Consider the following 10,751-nt stretch of genomic DNA (forward strand, 5'->3'; position numbering starts at 1 on the left):
AAGATCACTTTTAAATATCATTCGACTTTTCTAAAATAACTACTTGTCTTTGACTAATTCATAAAGAGAAGAGCAAGTTCATTGAGATAATAGTTTATATCAAGATACTTATTTCTGTAATCTCAAAAAATTCAAATATTGAGAGTTACAAAAAAAATAAGATAAGTGAGTACAAAAAGGAGATTTGATTTGTGTGAGGAATTTTCAAATTTATAATCTAAAAGATTGATGAGGTGATCATGACTAGTTGATGATGTTAGCATGAAATCAAGTCCAAGAAATAAATAGTGAAATCTACTAGTAACTTTTTGTGTTAGGAAATTTATACAAATTAATTAGTTAATTATCGAATTGTGCAAAAGTCATATTTAGTAGAATTCACTTCTACTTCTTTGTTTTTGATTTAAGTGAGGTCATTCAATGAAAATTTCTTCTTCTTCTTCTTTTGTGCAAAAATTGTTTCTTTGTCAACTAAATTCATATTTAAACCAAAATTCATTCATTGTCTTGTTCCCCCTTGATAATATGCATTGCTTAATCTTCTCTTATTTGACTTTGCCTATGTATAAAACAAACCTATTTTGCATCAATCTTAAACAAATGTTACACTAAAAAATTAAAAATCACTTACATAACTCATCACTAATTTTTCGTTAACTAGCATATAACTAACATAATTATTGCTTATTCATTGTTAAATAAGATTAAAGACAAATTTTTTCTTCTTTTGAGAAAAGTTATCCATTAACAATTCTTGTTACATTTGTATAGTGGTGAGACCAATTATATAAGTTCATATTGTTTATATATGCCGTTTCTCCATTTGAGTTAAGTCTCTTTTTAATATTTGAAATTTTTAGTTCTCATACACTAGAAATTCTTTACATTTCCTAAATGATGATATAAGTCTCTGCCAAGACTAAAAGACCTTGCTTTAATCCACCTTTTTAAAATTAATTAGCCTCCACTGAATTAAGAAATGAAGGAAATTTCTAGGAATAAAATTGAAGTATCTCATAATGAAAGTTTTTTTAATTGATGAAAATTCTCCAATGACTTTAGGAATTAAAGGCATAAAAAGCAAAAAAATAATCATTTCTACACTATACAAGAAGTATAAATGAAAATTTTTAAAGAGAAAAAGAGTAATTTGAATTAATTGATTAATAATGAAGTTCTTTAATTTTTAAAGAAAATCTTAATTTTAATCTTGTCTATTTTCTATCACTAATTTCAGGTCAACTTAAATTTTTTGTTTCCTTGTGTTGTCTCTTCTATAAATTATCTTCACTTCATTTCCTCCTTCTTCATAGTATCTCAATTTCCTTCTCTATTCCTTCTGGGTATTCTGTCTTCTTTTTTTCCCTTTTTGAAGTGAGATTTAGTTTAGAGATCATGGATTCATGGGATGCTCAAGCAATGTGAGTTTATAGGTGAATATTATTTGTTTAATTATTTTTTATGTTTTTTTCTCCTTTTATGTTCTCATATTTTTTAACAATATTTTTATGACGCTTTTGTGATATATATTCTTTTCGCGTTTATGTTCTCATAATTTTAGGCTTGAATGATTACTAATCAAAGAAATTTATGTAAAACATGGTTATTTTGGAAAAGAAATTTTTAGAAATTCTTTTTTGGCAGTGTTTGGATGACTTTTGAATGGGTAGAAGTAGGGAAAAGTACAAGGTTTTGTTGAAACAAGTGATATGACATTATCGTAGAATAGAAGAAAGTGGTTTTTCACTCGAGGGTTTAAAGGAAAAGATTGGGATATATTTGAACAATTTTAATTAGGTCAGACCCGATAAATGGATTGGATTAAAACTTGTTCAATTTTTTAGGGTAAATTGATTTTTTAGGTCACATACCATTTTTTTGATTTTATATTCTTTTTACGAGAAATCTTATTTTTACAAATAACATATTTTCTACTTATTTGTAACTGACGAGGAAATTCTAATTTCCCTTTTTTGCTTAGGTTCAATCTCTGACAAAAAATAATTGGCATGTCGAATTAGGTACAAATAATAAGTCGTATATCTAGTTAGTCGTTGAGTATTCTTTGTCTCTTTACTTTTTAGTTTATATTTTAATCACGAAATCAAGCTATTAAATACTTTTTCTTTCATTTATCGTGAATAATCAAATAAACCAAATTAACAATATACTTTTGAAACTTTTATAATGTTTAGATATACATTGTTATAAGTAATTTAGGCCACAAAACTAATCTAAATTGGACGAAATTTCTAGATATGCAACTTGGATAATGGCCAAAACGATCTCTAAATGAATATAAATCAAATCCAATATGTTCAAATAAGGTTAGATGAATTTTAATAGTAATAAAGTGGGGAAATGTCACTTATCTCTATATAATCCTAAATGGAGGAACTTTGCCTCTTATTAAATTATTGGTTTCATCCAGCTTTGCGCTCCTTCCCCATATGGAGTTCGGAACCCAAAGACAATCGTTGAATTTGATATATTTTATTTGAGTCAAGTTTCTATTAAAAATATTTTTGTACCTTCAGAAGGTAAGGTGAGAGTGTGTTCACATCAATTTCTCCAAATTTCATTTGTGAAATTACACTAAATATGTTATTATTGTTATGGTAAAATATATCAAATTTTAGTCAAAAACTTAAAAAGTAAATATGAGTAACTCTATTTTTCTCAAATAGTTTTGAGTTTTGACACTTAAAAGAACAGTTATTTACCAAAGAGTTCAATTAATGGAGGAAATACAACAGAATTCTTTAGTTCCAAGGACATGAATAGACACAGAAGTTTAATCAAGGATACAGTTGACCAATTTAATACACTAGAGGGGCGAATTTGAACGATTTTTATTCTCAATCCCAAATTATGTGACATTATTTGAATTTCAAAAATCAATCTAATTTAATCTAATCTTTTATATACTTTTAAATATCTATGTTATCATTTTTTATCATTTATATAATACTTTGTAATTAGTTTTTAAATATATAAATTTTATTCTAAAAAACTGTAAGACTTTATGTTTGAATTCGTGATTAAAGTTTGGTAGATTAAATCACAAAATTTCAATTTTGTAAAGTAAATTGAGACAGAGTGGGACATAGTGAATAATAAAATAGATTATAATTCTCTATTGAAAATTTCAGGCTCGACGAGTACATCTATAATTACTCTAAGAAGGGGTGACATATGACTGTCGAGATACTCACCGCCAAAGCTGATGTTGTAAATTCCACAAATGTTGGTGAGTCTTTATTTAAATATATGGCAGATGTGAACTCAAGATTATGCTTTACTCATGATTATTTTTAATTTAAAGTTGACTTCATTTGACCTATAACTTATGTAAAGCCATGAAATTAAATATTAATTCTTGGATTAGGGTAGACTGCCTAGGTAACACCCCCTTGGGCTACAGGCTTTTCCTGGACTTTGGGTGAATGAATGCATGATGATTTGTACGTCGAACTATCCTTTTATTGATAATCATGTTACTTTTAAGAATTTGTTATTACCTTGATTTCATATTTAATTGAGATAATGGTAACAACTAAACTATCACATTTTTGCGAGTTTGACATCCAAATTATTAGTTTTTATCTTTTTCCTACATGAACTATTACAATCTATGTATTAAAACACACCTTAACTATCAATTGTTTCCTTGTCCTCCTTGAACAATGGTGATAGTTTAAACTTGTGTTCGTGTGACCTATAACTCATGGGTAGCTATGAATTAGTCATTGATTCTTGGGTGAAGGTAGGCTTCCAAGGTCACATTCCCTTGAGTTGTGGGCTATGGGTCTTTATCAGACTTTGGGTGAATAGAGGATGCTTCATGTGTCAGGATACCCTTTTATTGATGATACTAATATTATAACTTTGTTATTCTTTTATTTTTGATAATGGTAGAAACAATATTTGAATGGTAACTTTTTCATGAGTTTCACACCTTAATTATTAGCTATTTCCTTTTTCAATCTGAACTATCACCATGGTTCAGGTAAGAAAAAAAGGAACAACAGATAGTTGAGGTACATTTTACTTAATAGTTGAGGTGTGTTTTAATGTTTAGATGATGGCAGTTCATATACAAAAAGGGAGAACAACTGATAATTAGGGTATAAAACTTGTGAAAAAGTGATAGTTTGAGTGTGTTTCACCATTAACTCTTCTAATTTTTATATGGTGTTTAACATAATATATGGATATATAACTTTGGTAAAAAAATATCAAAAACAATTTAAAAATAAAAAAACCTACCCATATCAATTGAATGATGGATAAGGGCATCCTTTGATGTTTTTAGTGCACTTATCTAAGGTCAATTTTTATCATTAGTGTGTTTCATATTTAAAAAATTGTATTAACTGCTATTCTTTATTTTGGAGGATGTGCACCACATACTGTCTGCTCATTTTATTTGTGGTGATGTGTTAATGTACAATTATTTAATTTCTGCAATTTGTTTTAGCTATCAAATCTCTCGAGGAATTGCTAATTGAGTTGTGTGATGGGTTCTATGAGATGTTCATCTTTAGTCAGCTCGAGCATGCCTAAGATCCTTATTTATAGGTGTTCTCTAAACTTTTAAAAGGAAATTTATCTTTTATTGAGACTATTATAAACTGAATGCATGATTCGTTTAAATTTCCATGTTGCACGAACTATTAACAATGTGGTATATCATATCCCCTTTGTTGTTCTACATCTTTTCCTTATTCTGCTAGACCAGTTAGCTCTCCTACCATGCAATCGTTTGAGCCTAATTTTATAGATTATAGTAGCTGCGCAGTGAGATCACTCTTTTTCCTAACTAGAAGTGAATAATATATCTCATGAGGTGCCTGCCTTCCACTCAAGTACACTTGAAGATGAAATGATGCTTGATTTAAGGTTTCTTGAAATGGATTGTCCAAGTTAGAGGGTTCCATGTGTAACTGATTGTAACTAACAAATGGCACCATCTGCCTGGGATGATCCATCTCAAGAAACCTTAACTCAGACATCACTTCATCTTCAAGTGTCCTCAAATGGAAGGTCAGCAACACAACAGATATATTATGCACCGATAGTTAGGAAAAAAGTGTGACATCAGTAGGAAGACACTATAATCTATAAAATTAGGTTCAAGCAATTGCATGGTAGGAGAGTTAACTAGTCTAGTAGCATAAGGAGAAGAAGTTGGTACAGTAGAGGGATATGATATTCTACCACATTGTCAATAGTTTGTGCAGCCTGAGAATTTAAAATAATCATGTATTTAGATAATTATAGTCCTTAAAAAGATAAATTTAACTTATAAAAGTTTAGGTAACACTCATAATAGGGCTCTTGGGCATGATTGGCTTGATTAGAGATGAACATCTCATAGGACCCATGTAACGACCTGAAATTTGAGTGTGATGACACTTATCCTTTTCCACCGGACAGGTCAGCCTAAACTGAACAAATGCGGAAATAAATGTGAAAAGACACTACCAAAAAAATGCCTTTTAGCCACATTTTATTCACGGTTATAAAAACTGTGGCAAACTTAACTAAAAAGTAAAAAATTCTCTACACATCAGTAACCGTGGCTAAACTCTCGTGGCCAAAATAGGCAGAAAACAAAATTCACTCCCTCCCTTTATTTTTTTATTTTGCCTTCTTTTCTATTATTTCCCTCTTCTCACAGTCTTTTCCCTCAGTTCACCCAAAATAAACTTCAAAAATATAAATTAGTTTTCTTCCAAATTTACGCCCAAAATTGAACTTTTCTTCCACATACCTAGCTTCAAATAGCAGCGAAAGTGGTAAATTTACTTCTTCTCAGGTAATAAATCTATTTAGAGTTTTTAAAGTCTAAATTGAAATAAGGGTTCTATAGTTTTTTATTTATTGAAGTTATGAGCATATAAAATCTGCAATTTGATGTGGTTTGGTGGATTCTCTAGTTGTTAAGAATAAGAATTTTTATGGGTTTTCTTAAATCAGTAAGACTAGTTAAATCAGTAAGAGATTGTGATCCTCACAATCAGGTTCTGGAAAATCATATACAGAACAAAGGAGCTTTTTGGTTTTAAGACACTACAAATGTTATTCTCAGGACTTGTGTTAGGATCAATATTTTACAATCTTGAAGATGATTTAGTTGGAGCACAAGCAAGAGTTGGCTTATTTGCATTCATCTTGACATATCTGTTGTCAAGCACACCAGAAGCATTACCAATATTCTTGCAAGAAAGGGAAATTCTAATGAAAGAAACTTGTTGTGGGAGTTATAGAGTTTCATCCTATGCTATAGCCAACAACCTTGTCTACTTGCCATTTCTGTTGATTCTTGCATTGCTTTTCTCAACCCCATTATACTGGTTGGTTGGTTTAAACAAAGAGTTTATGGCATTCATAAAATTTTTTATTACTAATTTGGCTCATTCTATACACAACAAACTCAATTGTTGTGTGTTGTAGTGCCTTGGTACCAAACTTCATCATTGGAAACTCATTAGTTTGTGGTATGATGGGATCATGTGCATTGTTCTCTGGTTATTTGTTTCAAAGAATGAAATACCAAATTATTGGATTGTGATGCATTATGTATCACTTTTTAAGTACCCTTTTGAAGGGTTCTTGATTAATGAGTTTTCTGGTTCTGGAAAGTGCTTACAATACATGTTTGGGATATGTTTGGTTAGTGGTGAACAAGTACTAAAAGAGGAAGGATATGGTGGTGAAGAAAGTAGAAGGAAGAATTTGTTCATTATGTTTTGTTATATCTTGCTTTATAGGTTCATTTCTTATGTAATTCTTAGAATTAGATGTTCTTAAGGAGGATTCAAAAGAATCAAATTGTAAGTTCCACAAGTCACTTATACAAAATACACAAAAGTTATTTGTTGTAATGCTATATGAACTTTGCATTTTTTTAAAGGAACTTTTACTTTGATTGTTGTTCAGGGTGAGGAGAAACTAGAAATCAAAAGGAAAAAAAATCCATTTTCTTGAAATGTTTTTCAGTAATTTCTCTTACTGTTTTCTCTTTATTTTCCGTGGGAGTTCACTGGGTTTGTTGTTGTTGTTACTGCTCAATTGGATCCCCTTTGCCAAAATATGATCTACTGTGTATATTTAAGATCCCATGACGAGGTTCGTGTCTCTGCCATGGGTGTGTAGGTGGTAATGTTTGTCTTTCGAATGCTTTTGGAATGCCTAGACATTGAACTAGTCATGCGAATCTTGATATCTCTAGTAATGTTTCATCAATGTGTTGAAGACTTATAGAAACATGTAGAAACCTTGAAAGAAAAGCTGACCGGATATGAAAAGACCAAAGAACAACTTGAGGAGACCAAGATGAGTTACATGCTATACTTTTGTTGGATATTTTGGTAAACACTGCTACTGTACTTTGAGGCAGGCTATTGCTGCATTTTTTTAGCCAAAATTGATGCTCAATTAATGTATTTGTACCAGAATATTGCATGGAAATAATTGCAATTTTTTTTGAAAAAACCTTCGTAGTTTTGCCATGGTTCAACCGTGGCTAATACACACAAAAGACCGTGGCTACCTAAATGTTACCACAGATGACAAAACTGTGGCTAATTTACTGGCGATGCTCGTTATAGGCATGCTAACAACCGTGGGTAAGGTACCGTGGCAAAGTAGTGTTAGCCACGGTTTTGTTAACATTTAGCCACGGTTTTACGCATGGCTAATAGCCATGTTTTTTTGTAGTGAGAGTTTAAAATAGGCAATTTAAAAGATAATAGCGGAAAAATTAGTCAACTACAAAATCCCCAACAGACTAGCTGTCACATGTACAAGTCTTTAAATACAAGATACTAAAATAAATACAAGTCTTAATCTTTGTATCTCGAATAGAACAAGGTAAAAGTAAAGAGGTACAGGAAAGATGGCCGACATCAACATATACCTCTCGAATCGCCTTTGAAAGCCTCGGATTAAAGAAAAGAGAACCGGATCACAGTTCTGACTCAGAACCTACAAGAGTGTAGATAGCAAGGTATAAGTACCATCGACACGGTACCCAGCAAGCGAACAATTAAGACTAAGCTAATAAAATATGCGTACTGCTGTCACACCATCCTACTCCTCAGACTACAACCTGCATAGAAATCACTCCAGTCTAATAGTTCTAACAGCACAAGTACATATATATCAACAACATAACAACTCTAGTCTTAGTCGAATCACAATAGTCAATAATATAGATTAGGGGAATATCAGAGGTAAAATAATCCACAATGACAAAAGATGTATGATGCAATGTAGTGCAATGCAATGTCACATATAGTGATGCATGTCTGTCCTAAATGATATATATCTGCTGACTCGTAGGTCGGAACCTATGAGGACCACACATAGACCAAGAATCTGCCGGAACCATTTTCCTTTGGCACACATTTAAATCTTCGGAACCATTTCCATTTGGCATCGTCAGAACCATTTTCCTTCGGCATAATCATCTCTCGCCGGAACCATTTCCCTTTGACATAATCCTCAAATCAAATTCCATCTTAAAGTATTGAAACCAATACAAATAGGCAATGTTAAGGTAAAACACAAAGATGGAATGTTATATTCAATAAGTCACAACTCATATCACGACAATATATTCAAGTATTCACAATGAGCTAAAGGTCAATTCAAATTGAACACAAAATGTTAAATCATCTCATTTGCCATTTATTACCCCATTCTTTGTTATAAAGTTCAATTGAATAATCAAATAGTCCCAAATTTCTTTCCACTACTCCTCAACACATAAAACACGAATACATGATCCTACAAGCTTAAGCAAAGGTTTAGAAATTCACTTGCCTCGAATTAATCCTGAACTACTCTGGAATCTGAGCTTTTTCCTTACGCTGATGTTCTGATTCAATATAATCTATTCAAATATACAATCCCAATAGGAATACAAATCTTATGACACCCAAATCATCATTTTAGAAAACCGACCTAGAATTGACCTGAAAAACCCAATTCTAAAAATGAATAGAAAATCAAGAAATTTTTACATGAAAACAATCCTTGAAGTATTTGAAATCTATTAGGGAAAATAGAATTGAATTTAGACCTAAAATGAGCTCACAATCATCAAAACATTAAAACTTTGGTTTCTTGAAAAACTCCAATTCCCCAACATTAACACCCTCAATTTGAACTAAGAAATTTTATCAATGGTTAATGTTAAAATCATGATAAAGGAACTTAATGGGCTGATTTCCCCCAAAAATCCTTTAAATATTCGCCTCTGCCGAGCTTCCCAAGGTACAAAAATGGTGAAATTGGATCTAATTCTTGTCTTGGGGTTTAAACACTGCTCTGAGGTTTAATATCCTCAGCGAATGAAGCCCACTTACACTGTGAATGCGGAGGCAAACTTAAGGATCCTTTGCAAACGCGATAATTACTCCATGAATGCAAAGAAGGAAAAAAGCCTACACTCTACGAACGTGGCCTAGGGCCCATGAATGTGGGACTACCAGATTTACCCTTCACGAATGCGGTCACCATCTCTGCGAATATGAAGGGTTAAATCCCAAGCACCAGATGACAGCACAGACCTCTAAGTCTCAAAGTCTTGGAATCAACCCTCAGGGTTCATTCAGAATTCCAAGCACACATACTCAACAGAATCATCAAAATTTAAATTCGAGGTCTCCTTGTCTAGAAATTCAAAAAGTTACAACTAGACTAAGGCTATAAAAATACTATAATGAGCTCGGGACCTTCAAAAATTCAACCAATACCACTCCTCGACCTAAAACTATCCCCCGAATCCAATGAAATTATCAAAATTAGATTCCGACCATTAGATCTCCAAAAATTGACCAAGGTCAAACCTTGGCCTATATTTTTTCAAATTTCCAACTTAAGACCCCAAATATTCGTTACAACTCCAAATCTGATTTTGTAAGCTTTCCTAAACCAAATTCCATATTCTGGAGCTGTTGAAATTAACGGAATTCCATTTCAATAAACATAGATCCGATTGGTCCCAAATACCATTTTTGAACACTTTAAGCTTTTGAAACCTCAAAACTTCCAAAATGCAACTTTTTCATAGAATTTCATAAAACCAACACTTGATACTAATCAAAAACAACTCGGGGAAATTATAGGGAGGGATAAAATGGTTATTTCACAAGAATTTCCAAAAATGACCTTTTGGGTCATTACGTTATCCACCACTAAAAACCATTCTCATCCTTGAACATAAAGTAAAAGAAAGTACTTGAAGCCTCAAAGAAATGTGGATACCAGGCAAATATATTGAACTCTGCCTCTCACGTAGCTTGTCCAACTGTATAGTGCTTCCACTGTACCTTCACTGAAGCTATCTCATTGGTCCTAAGCTACATACCTGTCTGTCAAGAATTGCTATGGGCTCCTCCTCAAATGTCAACTCTATGCCCAACTCCACCAAAATAAGGGAGATCATATGAGACTCGTTTGAAACATACTTTTAGAGCATGGAAATATGAAATATCGAATTAACAACTGACAAGCTAGGTGGCAAGGCCAATCTGCAAGCCACCTCTTCCACTCATCCCAAAATCTCATATGGGCTAATGAACCAAGGGATAAGCTTGCCCTTTTTCTCGAACTGCATCATGCTCTTCATGGGTGACACTCATAGCCAAACATGGTCACCCTCTATGAACTCCAAAGGTTGAACTTTCCTTTTTGCATAGCTCTTCTGCCACCTCTGGATTGTCAAGAGTCTACCCTGA

At 32.3% G+C, this 10,751-nt stretch overlaps 1 pseudogene; it reads left to right on the top strand.

The window, feature by feature from the left end:
* Positions 1–3,195: 3,195 nt before the first annotated feature.
* On the top strand, positions 3,196–6,816 carry LOC129903627 (ABC transporter G family member 5-like; annotated as a pseudogene).
* Positions 6,817–10,751: the final 3,935 nt, after the last annotated feature.

The sequence above is a fragment of the Solanum dulcamara genome, chromosome 9 (assembly GCF_947179165.1).
Source record: "Solanum dulcamara chromosome 9, daSolDulc1.2, whole genome shotgun sequence".
In the NCBI taxonomy this organism is placed as follows: Eukaryota; Viridiplantae; Streptophyta; class Magnoliopsida; order Solanales; family Solanaceae; genus Solanum; species Solanum dulcamara.